The sequence below is a fragment of the Lithobates pipiens genome, unplaced genomic scaffold (genome assembly GCF_037356315.1).
Source record: "Lithobates pipiens isolate NorthernLeopardFrog02 unplaced genomic scaffold, aLitPip1_a1.2 Scaffold_16, whole genome shotgun sequence".
NCBI classification, from domain to species: Eukaryota; Metazoa; Chordata; class Amphibia; order Anura; family Ranidae; genus Lithobates; species Lithobates pipiens.
Window position 1 is genome coordinate 570935397 of NW_027507748.1, and position 12964 is coordinate 570948360.

Below are 12964 nucleotides of genomic sequence, written 5' to 3' on the forward strand. Positions count from 1 at the left end.
CTTCCTCTTCTTCAAAGCCTATAAAAGTGCCAGAATCCTCCTCCTCATCCTCCTCCCCTCTCTCCTCCTGTTTGTTCTGTGACATAGGAATGATGGTGTCTGGGTAAAGCGGGCCTTAAGAGGACAGGAAGTTCTCCTCTTCCTCCTGCTGCTCTGCCTTCAGTGCCCTGTCCATAATGCCACACAGAGTCTGCTCCAGCAGGAACACAACAGGGAGTCACTGTTGCATGCACTGTCACTGCTCATCATCCTTGTGGCCTCCTCAAATAGTGACAATACAGTACATTCATCCTTAATAATCAGGCATTGATGTGTGGAAAAAAATCTGAGGCGGCCTGAGCCTGTCATCGTGCCATACTGCCACATATAATCGTTGACGGTCCTCTGCTGCATGTATAGCCGCAGAAGCATTCCCAAAGGTGAGTTCCACCTGGTGGGCATGTCACAAATCAGGCGGTTTACAGGCAGGTGGAATTCCCGCTGAATTTCAGCCAACACTGGCTGTGTATGACCACCTGAAATAGTTACAGGCTCTTCTGGCTTGTTTTAGTACATCTTGCAACCCTGGGTATGTACTTAGGAAACGCTGCACTACCTAATTAAGGACATGTGCCAGGCATGGTACATGTGTCAACTACCCCTGTCTAAGGGCGGACAGGAGGTTTGAGCCTTATCGGACACCACCATTCCTGGCTCCAGCTGATGTGGTGTGAACCACCTCTGGGTCTGTTCCCGCAGAGCTGTATGAACCTCTGCTCCAGTGTGGTTCCTGTCCACTAAACACACCAGCTGAAACACTGCATGGCACCTTTTAGCCTGGCTCTGGGAATAGCCCTTTGAATGCTTAGGGGTTACCTGATGTTCATAAGACAATTCTGCAGAAGAGGGCATGGAGGTGGCGGAGGAGGAGGAGGAGGGGGTAGAGCTCACAGGTCTGGCATCATCACCACCACTTGTATGGATATGTGGGGGAAAACAAGCTGCATCCTTTCGAATTGCAAGCAGCATTACTCAGTGTGCTGTAAACAAAATATATCATCCCTACCCATGCTTGCTGGACCACATGTCAGCAGTAACGTGGATTTTACGGCTGACTGCCTTGCCTAACAATGCCAGAACATTCCCTTCTACGGGATGGTAGAGAGATGGAATGGCCTTACGTGAAAAGTAGCAGTGACCTGCCATTGTGGTACAGCACATTGTGTGAATTCACAGAACAAAACAGAATCCACCAGACTGAAACGCAGAAGTTGGAGCACCAACAGCTTTGACAAGCTTGCATTCAGATGCTGGGCATGTGGGTGGCAGGAACTGTATTTTTTTTTCTTCTGCAGCAAATGGGGCAGAGAAATTTGACGTCTACAATCTACAGCTGGTGGTGTGCTGCTGACAGATGTGCTGCTAGGACCTGGGACACCCTGTGCTATACCCTCATCCCTGTCATTGGAGGCTGCTGAAAGGTAATGACTCGGGATCGTAAGGGCAGACTGAATTAGGTAAGGAAGAGGAGGGACAGATTTGTGCCCCTTTTGTGTGGCTTTTAGGTACTCTTGCCAACGGGTTGAGTGGTTAGACATTAAATGTCTTGTCAGGCATGTGTTACCCAAATGGTTGGTGTTTTTGCCACGTTTGATGTGCCTGAGACACAGTTTGCAGACAGAAACAGTGCGATCTGCTACAGCTGCGCTGAAAAAGGCCCAGACAGCTGAGCTTTGGGGAGTGGGTCGGGCGATATCAACTGCAGAATGTGATGGAATAGGTAGGCTGCTCTCTACTCTTTCTTGAGGTCAGCCTCCTTGGGGTTGTGCCACCTCACCTTCAATTTCCTCCTCTGCTCTATCTGGCACCCAAGTCTCATCAGTGACCTCATCATCATCATCATCTCCTCCATCTTCATCATTACCACAGGAGACAACTTGGCAATATGCTGCAGCTTGGGGAACATGAATGCCAATTTGTCTACCAGTGTTCCTCCCTCTCTCTAGGCTCATGTTCCTGTCATCCTCAACCTCAGAACCAACATCTGAATTCAGTTATGGCTGGGCATTATCAAGGAGCCAGTGGCTGACACTGTGGTCAAATAACTAAGCTGACTCCTCAATGGCTGATGTTGGGGCTATGGCAGGAATAGATATGGACAAGAAGGCAGGTTTATCCACTCTGGTAACTGCAGGGGACTGCACACTTGTCTCTACTTGCATGACAGAGGATGAGAAGGATGAGGAAGGTTTAGTAAGATAGTCCACCACCTCCTCTGCATGCTGTGGCTGGATAGCACGGGCCTATTCACTAAACAGAGGAAATTATGCCCTGCATGAGGACTGACCACCATGTCTGATAAGAAATATGCAAAGAAATGTCCACGTTTGCCTTTGAACACATTTGTTGCTGGCCCCCTTACAGTGCCAAGGGAATGTCTGCCTCTCCTTGTTGTCCTCTGAGATTATTGGGAGGGAGGGGGCAGTGCTTATAAGCAAATGTAAAGAAGAATTTGAAATCTGTATGTAGATGCACTTTAATCAATGTAAAGAGGTCCTTGGTGCACTTTAATTTGAGTACTCACGCTACACAGACACACTTCATGGATACACTATAATATACTGCAATATAATGCGCCAAACGTACAGTGACGCACCAAACTATGTGGCGTTAAACTGGCAGTAACGCACGCAAAACTATATGACATTAAACTGGCAGTAATGCACACAGAAATATATGGCGTTAAACTGGCAGTAACGCACGCAAAACAATATGGCATTAAACTGGCAGTAATGCACACAGAAGTAAATGGCATTAAACTAGCAGTATCACAATCAAATAGAAGGTGCTCAACCATCACTACACTGACGCTATCTGAACTGTCCCTACTCTAGCTATACACTAAAGTCAAGATTACTGACACGGTCTCACTACACTACACTGAAACTATATGAGCTGTCTCTACTCCACACTAATGTATGTATGAATGACACGGTCTCTCTACATTACACTGAAACTATCTGCACTGCCCCTACTCTAGCTGCACGCTATGCAAAGCTGAATGATGGCCCTCCTCACTACACTCACACTACCCCTAGACTGACACTAAACTAATATTCTACACTGACAATTGAAGCAAAATAGCACAGTTTAGCACACTAACTAACTGATAACACTGAACAGAGTCCTGTTCTATCTCTCTCCACGCCGAAATCACACCACTGTTCAGCACCGCAATGCATTGGGGTCGGTTCGGGGGTGAACAATCAGTCGAACAACCCTTTTGTTCAGCTGTTCGTCAAACAACCGAACAAAGAATATTCAGCCTGAACTTATGATCGGGCCGAACAGTTCGCCCATCCTTATTAGTTATCCACTCCACCAACTCTTCTGCATGTTGTGGCTCAATAACATGGCCAGTGCAGGAAAAAAGGACAAACGTGCCCTGCCTGCAGAGGATGCACCTTGTCCATGACCACCATGTTTCACTGTGGACACAGAGGCTGCTTGCCCTCTTTTAGTGGCTTGTGAGCATCTGCCTCTCCTTGTTGGCCTTCCGGACACGATGGGTATATTTTGGGTGATTTTTATTACTTTTTTATAGAGTGTGGGATGGAAATATGGTCCTTGGGTGCAATACTTGTGCGCTTGGTGAGCTGTAAAAAAAAATGAAGAAAACCCAAAAACAGAAAAACAAAAAAGGTACCCACTGCTAATGCAGAAAGAGGAACACCTGCGATGCAGAAGGGATACAGAGCTGATCTTGGGTGTGCGGTTGATCTCGAGATAAGATATAAAACTGCAGACAATTAATTAGGAAATCCCAACATGTTTCGGAATGTATCAAATTCCTTCTTCAGTGGCTGATCAAAAAAACTGTATTATCTAAAAGTATAATAATGACAAATCAATGTAAATTCGCATATGATGTATAAATAACAACAAAAGTGAGTTATAGGTGACAACCTAACTTAACAAGAAAGACAAAACTGAACATACATACAGACATGGCTACACTTGATCAGAATCACAACATGGTTCATATGGTGCTTCCGCTGTGACCCACCGCATTCATATTACCCCATAGATCAGGGGTGCCCAAACTTTTTTCAAAGAGGGCCAGATTTGATGAAGTGAACATACGTGAGGGCCGGCATTATTTGAAACATTAAAATGAAATGCAAATGAAATATTTTATGCAAAGTTTGTTGCAAACAGCATACTTTTAATTTCATCACATGGATGACAAATCTAAACAGGTGTTAAATCACTTAGCCTTTCATATCTTAAAAAAATTCAGGAAGCTGAAATATATGTCAGGGAACATTGTAAAGTACATTACATATTATTGGTAATAAAGGTTGTCTGTCAACTTTTAATTAAAAAAAAATGAACAGGAACATAACACCAAGTATACATGTGTCCAAATATATTTATAACTGATTTAGACCAACTGGCATTAACTGAGATTTTACAATATATTCATCTCAATTGAAAATTGAAAAAAAAAAAGTGCCTGCACTAATGTGTAGGGTGAAACTGAGATCTGGACCACAGCACATAGGCTAGGTCTGGTACCAAGGCAGTGGTTTTGATGCGCAAAATGTCACGCAGGTGAGAGTCTAGTGTTAGTGTTGTCTTCACGTGGTTCTTGTTAAAGTTCATAGCAGAGAATGTCTTCTCACGCATATATGTTGAGCCAAACAAGCCAATGTTCGAATCTCTTGAAACCGCCTTTTTCCAGTTGGCAGTAAAAGTTCACAAGATAGAGCTGTTTGGGGCGACTGCGTAACTCGCTGCAACAATGCAGCACAATGAGCTGGAGCATCATCAGTAGCATCATCAGGAACAACAGAGAATGGAGAGCAGTGGCACCCCTTCCATAGGGGGTGCAGGGGCGCCACCCCTCCTCAAAGCTAATCATCAAAAAAAATGTTTTTTAAATGTCCCTTTAAGTGTGTGTGGGGCGCCGGACACAGAGGTGCTATGGGAAGTATTGCGTCATCGCAATTATGTGGTTGCTGGCAAGAAGATCTATCATCTGGCCTTTAGACTGCCCATGGAGCACAGTGCGCTGCACACTCAGCACTCCAACTCTGGCATTATGTGTCCTGTGGTGGTAAGTGATTGACAGGCCCATAGGACGAAGGATGGTGCTTTTATCTGACCCGCCACTCACTTCCGTTTTTTTCAGTGACTCATCCTGGCTGGTCTGATCTGAAGGATGGAGTGTGAGACATGAGCAGAGGAGTTGGCCAGTGAGCAGGGCATACCACTGACAAGCTATTTGTGTTGTGCTCTGGTCACTGTAATGTGATCACAGCAGCTGCCTGTGTAGTGGATCTGGGGAGGAGGAGGGGGAAGTGCAGAGTCACACAGGCAGTGAAGGGTTAAGAAACTTAGCGCATTCCCAGGACCGTATATTTGATCTGTCCCTGGCAGGGGGATAGATGGATGAATAGGGGGGGGGGGGTTCTGTTCATACTGGATGACATAGTGCTGGGAGGACAGGAGATGACAACAGGAGGGGAAGACAAGCTTCCTTCACTGCACACCGATCTTTGCAGGATCAGAACACTGACAGGCAGATCTATCATCTCCTGATCATTACATTTCTCCTTCCTCACTGCATCTATCCATCCACCCATTAATCCATGCACCCACACATCCATCCACCCATCCATCCATGCAAACTCCCATCCATCAATCCATCCATCCACCCATCCATCCATCCATCTACACATCCATCCACACACACACATCCATCCATCCATCCATCCACACATCCGTCCACCCACCCACACATCCAACCATCCATCCATCCACCCACCCATCCATCCACACATCCATCCACCCATCCACACATCCATCCATCCACACACACATCCATCCACCCACACATCCATCCATCCACACATCCATCCATCCACACATCCATCCACCCACACATCCATCCATCCATCCATCCGCCCATCCATCCATACATTCATCCATTCACCCATCCATCCACCCACCCACCCATCCATCCACTCACCTACCCACCCATCCACACATCCACCCATCCACCCATCCATCCATCCACCCACCCATCCACACATCCACCCATGCACACATCCACCCATCCATCCATCCATGCACACATCCATCCATATCCACCAATCCACCCACACATCCATCCATCAACCCATCCATCCATATCCACCCATCCACCCACCCATCCATCCATATCCACCCACACATCCATCTATCCACCCACCCATCCATCCACCCATCTACCCATCCATCCACCCATCTACCTACCCATCCACCCACACGCACACACCCATCCACCCATCCATCCGCACATCCACCCATCCATCCATCCATCCATCCATCCACCCATCCATCCATATCCACCCATCCACCCACCCATCCATCCATATCCACCCATCCATCCATCCACCCACACATCCATCTATCCACCCACCCATCCATCCACCCATCTATCTACCCATCCATCCACCCATCTATCTACCCATCCACCTACACACACATCCATCCACCCATCCATTCACACATCCACCCATCCATCCACACATCCATCCATCCATATCCACCAATCCACCCACACATCCATCCATTAACCCATCCATCCACCCAAACATCTATCCACCCATCCACCAATCCATTCACACATCCATCCACTTACCCACCCATCCATCCACCCATCCACACATCCATCCATATCCACCCACCCGCACATCCATCCATCCACATCCACTTATCCACCCACACATCCATCCATCTATCCACCCACCCACACACACACACACATACACACATATCCATCCACCCACACATCCATCCATCTATCCACCCACACATCCATTAATACACACACAAACACACACACACACATCCATCCACCCACACATCCATCTACCCCTCCATCAACCCTTTCATCCATTCACCCATCCACACATCCATCCATCCATCTACACATCCATCTATCTATCCACATCCACCCACACATCCATCCATCTATCCACCCACACATCCATCCATCTATCCACCCACACATCCACCCATCTATCCACCCACACATCCATCCATCCACCCATCCATTCGTCCATCAATTCATCCATCCCCCTATTCATCCATCCATCTACCCATCCATCCATCCACCCACACATCCATCCATCTATCCACCCACACATCCATCCACTCATTCATCCATCCTTCTACCCACACATCCATCCACCCATCTATCCATCCATCCTCCTATCCATCCACCCACACATCCATCCATCCATCCATACACACACACACACATCCATCCACACATCCATCTACCCATACATCCACACATCCATCCACCCACGCATCCACACATCCATCCACTCACACATCCATCCTCCTATCCATTCACCCGCACATCCATCCACACATCCATCCATCCACTGACCCATCCATCCACAAATCCATTCACCCACCCATCCATCCTTCCACACATCTATCCATCCATCTATCCACCCATCCATCCACACATCCATCCATCCACTCACCCATCCATCCACAAATCCATTCACCCACCCATCCATCCGTCCACACATCTATCCATCCATCTATCCACCCATCCATCCACACATCCATCCATCCACTCACCCATCCATCCACAAATCCATTCACCCACCCATCCATCCGTCCACACATCTATCCATCCATCTATCCACCCATCTATCCGTCCCAACCATTCATCGACCCACTCATCCATCTATCCATCCATCCACCATCTTATCGATCCATCTATCTATCTATCCACCCACACATCCATCCATTCACCCATCCATTTGTCCATCGATCCATCCATCTCCCTATTCATCCATCCATCTACCCATCCATCCATCCACCCACCCATCTATCCATCCATCCACCCACCCACCCACCCATCTATCCATCCATCCACCCACCCACCTATCCATCCACCCACCTATCTTTCCATCCATCCACTTACCTATCCATCCACCTACCCACCTATCCATCCATCCATCCATCCATCTACCCACCTATCTTTTCATCCATCCACGTACCTATCAATCCATCCATTCATCCACCTACCCACCTATCCATCCACCCACCTATCCATATATCCATCAACCTATCCATCCATCCACCCACCTACTCACCTACCTGTCCATCCATCCCTGCACACCCCTTCCTGCTGGTTATGTATATCCTGGCTATCCCTCCTCCTTCCTATATGAAATATTTCTTGGTATTGTCCTAAACTTGACCGCACTCTCTCCAACCCCCTTTTTCAGCAGACCATACACAATATAGTCTGTGCAATCTCCTATAAATCTGCCAACTACTATGTAGTGCAAGAGCCTGCCTTGGAGGGGGGGGGGGGGGGGAGTTGGGGTGCGATTAAGGGGGCCAGGTCTGTTTTGTGCCCCCCAACATATTGGCCACCAGCTGCCACTGATGGAGAGGAGAAAAGGCTGATCTCCTTTTCAATAGCTGCAAAATACTGTAAGCGCTGTTTAAACTCCTCAGCCAGAGATGTGATGTTTGCTGCATACCTGCTCATTTGCACACTGATATTGTCCTGTGGAAAACCGTCCATTATTTCCTGAAACACTGAACAATGTATGGTATTGGTTTGTGTTTGTGACAACTGCCTTATGAAAAGTTGCAGCATTGTTCCAAAGGCTTTGAGATGTGAATAAAGCTGGTTCCACGCTGCATCTTTCCCCTGAAGACTTATGTTCAGTACATTCAGATCCTTTGTTATGTCAACTAGAAACCCCAAATCAGCCAGCCAAATAGGATCAGATAGTCCTCGCATCGGTTGTCACTTTGTTTCCAAGAATTCTCCGATTTCCTTTCTGAGAGAGTAAAAACGCTGCAGTGCAGAACCCAGACTGAGCCATCTTACATCGTTGTGATATAAAACATCTTCGTATTCAGCCTGGATGTCCAGTAGAAACTGTTTAAACTGGCAGTGCCACAGGGCTTTAGAGCGAATAAAATTAATAGTCTTTACCACTGATTTCATAACATGGTCATATTTGAGATGTTTAGCACAGAGAACTTGTTGATGATTGATACAATGGGGTTTAATAGCTTTGCCTCCTTCTTCCATCACCTTGTTACAGATTAGGGTTGATAATCCACTTCATTCATCAGCCATGGCAGGTGCCCTATCAGTAATAATCCCAGAATAATCCCAGTAACTTTGTTCCAAGGCAGTTTCATGTCATCTATGGCAGAACTAACAGAAACAAATAAATATTTTCCTCTTGTTTGGTCCGTGAGGCTCGGTTCACACAGGGGGCGATGCGAGGCGACACGACTTGCCTCGCCGCGACCTGCCGCGACCTCAGCGGCGACTTGCAAATGACTTCTGTATAGAAGTCAATGCAAGTCGCCCCGAGGTCGCCCAAAAGTAGTACAGGAACCTTTTTTCTGAGTCGGAGCGACTCGAGTCGCTCCTCTAAAGCCCCATACACACGGTCGGACTTGTACAAACTTTTCCGTGGACTTTTGTACAAAGTGTGTTGTCCACAAGTTTGTATTGCATACACACGGTCGGACTTTTTGACAACAAACACGAACGTAATGACGTCACAACGTACTGACGCCGCTTCAAAAGAGGACGTTCAATGACTCCAGCGCCACCTTTGGTCAACTTCTGTATTGTAGTCTGATCGTTTGCAATGGTTCTGAGCATGCGTGTTTGTACCTTGTACAAAAGTCCGATGCTTTTGCATACACACGGTCGGACTTTGCTCCATCGGACTTCTGTTGTCAAAAAGTTTGTCCGTTCGCAGAGCCAACAAAAGTCCGATGAAAACAGAAAAAGTTTGTCCGATGGAGCGTACACACAGTCGGATGTTGCTCCAAAACAGCTAATTTGCATGTTTGTTGTCAAAAAGTCCGACCGTGTGTACGGGCCTTTAGAACGGTTCCATTGTACAGAACGGGGGCGACTTGTCAGGTCGCGGCACGGCAAGTCGTGTCGCCTCGTGTCGCCCCCTATGTGAACCGGCCCTAAGGCTCTGGAGGTCGAGTAGTTCTGCAGTCACATTAATTTCATTGTCCACCCCTCTCATAAAAATCAGCTGAGCTGTGTCAGATAGGTCCGTGCTTTCATCACAGGATACTGAAAAGAAGTTAAAATCCACTCCTTTGCATGTCAACTGTCTCTTAATATCTGATGAAATCTCTTCAATTCTCCGTGCTACAGTGTTACGAGCCAGGCAAATGTACACACGGTATGATTGTTGGCAGGGGATTGTCTGTTGACAGACTGTTGTCCTAAAATATTACCGTTCGTACGATTGTTGGCCAACTGTGCGTCTGATTTTTGTCAAAAGGGCGTGTGCCAGGATCTTTTCTTGCATACTAACGGTACACAACTGTCATGCCACAAACACAAATGTAGTGACGTACTACAAGGAATTTCAGCTCTTGAGTGCCACCCTTTGGGCCCCTTCTGCTAATTTCATGTTTGGTGAGTATTGATTCCAAGACTGCGTGTTTGTACTTTTGACTTTTGTGTGATGGATTTGTGTACTGACCATGCCAAAAGCTGACGTCAAGCCGTTGTCTGCTGAAAATGTATTAGTCTGTCATCCAACATTTGTTGGCCGAAAATTGGAAAATAATTGACAAAAGGAACGTACTAACAGTAAGATTTTAGGACAACAGTCTGTCAACAGACAATCCCCTGCCAACAATAGTGTGTACTAGGCTTAAGGATTAGCTCTTCTGTGGCCCCCAATGAATCCCTGAGCTCCGTTCAGGGTAAAGCCTCGTACACACAGTACGATTGTTGGCAGGGGATTACCATGTTTATGCACCATTCCATCTATGGGGTAATATGAATGCGGTGAGGCACAGTGGAAGCACCATATGAACTATGCTGTGATTCTGATCAAGTGTAGCCATGTCTGTAAGTATGTATAATTTTGTCTTTCGTGTTAAGTTATGTCATGTTAGTATATATAACTCCCTTTTGTTATATATACACATCATATGCTTATGCGAATTTACATTGATATGTCATTATTTTACTGATAGATAATACAGTTTGTTTTGATCAACCCCTGAAGAAGGAATTTGATACATCCGAAACAAGTTGGGATTTCCGATTTAATTGACTGTGGTTTTGTATCCTATCACAAGATCAGCCGCGCACCCAAGACATCAGCTCTGTATTGTATGGCTACTACTTTTTTAATTTTAACACTGGATTTTGACGTTCATACTACATTTATATTGTAATAAAAATGTGTATTTTATCACATTGCCTTACTCTTTTGTCTGGTGTGACATTGGGACCAATATTCTTAGTGCTGCTGCGCCAAATAAAAAAAAAAAGGAAACCACTGCTGACACAGAAAGAGGAACACCTGTGAAGCAGAAGGGGGACAGAAATTATGCCATAAATATGCCCTAAATATTCTTAGTGCTGCTGTGCTGATGCAGAAGGAATAACACCTGCGACACAGAAGGGGGAGTACTAATAACGCAGAAACAGAACCTGATGCAGCAGAAAAAAAAATGAATCAGTGAAACAAAAAATGGCATCAGTGGTGCCACAGAAGTGTTGTACACACCAAAAATTCAATGGAACCACCATGGGCGTCCGCAGAACTTTTTCCAAGGGGGGGCATCATTTTAAGGCCACTCATGCTCCGCCCCTTTTCGACAATCTCATGAAAATCTTTCCACTGGAAATACATATGTGTTATATAACAGATAATTCATCTTCACTTTGTATTGGAAGTTACTCTGGCGGCTGTGTTCCATGCCCATATAGCCTAGAGAATGTACATCTTTTTACATTGCAATACATCTGTTGTGGCCATATTTTGATCTCATACTCTCACTGTATAGGCTGTTTTCATCAAGATAAAAATATGGCAACAACAGATGTATTGCAATGTAAAAAGATGTACATTCTCTAGGCTATATGGGCATGGTACGCAGCCACCTGAGTAACCTTGCGGACGCCCATGCTTTCAAAAACCAGCCCTGGAAAAAATTTTATACCAGCCTCACAGCATTAATATACCAGCCCAACAGCATAACGGTCATTATTTTCTTGTTCATGAAAGGGAAAATCATACATTTTACCAGTTAATAGTGGTAAGTGATCAATCATCAAGGGGGACCCCAGGAACTCGGGGGGGGGGACCACCTTCTGCAGAAAGAATACTCGAAGGTAGGGGGGTGGGTTACTAATATGAGGAGGAAACCCTTTATATCAGTGCCCCTTACATTATCGTATTCACTCCCCCCTTACATCAGTCACCCCCCCCCCCCCCCCTGACTGGCCTGGTGGTGCTTTCACTGACCTCCTCTCAGGTGCACTGTGCAAGGCTCAGTCAGTCGGCTTCGGCTTGGTTGGTTTTATCCTATAGTCTCCTGTCCACAGTCCACACAAGTCTGACTTTTCCCATGACCCCCATCCCAGCGGCTCTCCGGACTCCCTCAGAGACTGCAGACATGCTACAGGAGATGGACAGAGACTGCAGACTTGATGCAAGAGCTCAATGCAGCCTCACCAGTGCCCACCAAATGCAGCCTCACTGTGCCCACCAAATGCAGCCTCACTGTGCCCACCAAATGCAGCCTCACTGTGCCCACCAAATGCAGCCTCACTGTGTCCATCAAATGCAGCTTTACTGTGCCCATCATTGCAGCCCCTCCTGTGCCCCATGTCCCAGTCTGCAGTCCCTGTCTGTGGGAAGGTGTGTTGTTGATGCTTGGTACGGTACCTTGCATGCCAGCAGGATATCCATGATGGGCAGCAGCAGGCAGGGTCTGTTCTCGTTTTGGATGGGGACGGTGCTCCTTCCAGAGGATCTGTCTGCTGTGAGATGGAGTGGTCCCTGGCCACCTGCACCTTCAGCCATCCTCATTTTCTGGCCCCAGTCAGCCTGTCCTCTGGTCCTGGGAAAGTGGAGAGAAGGGGGAGTGTACTAGAGAGTAGAGA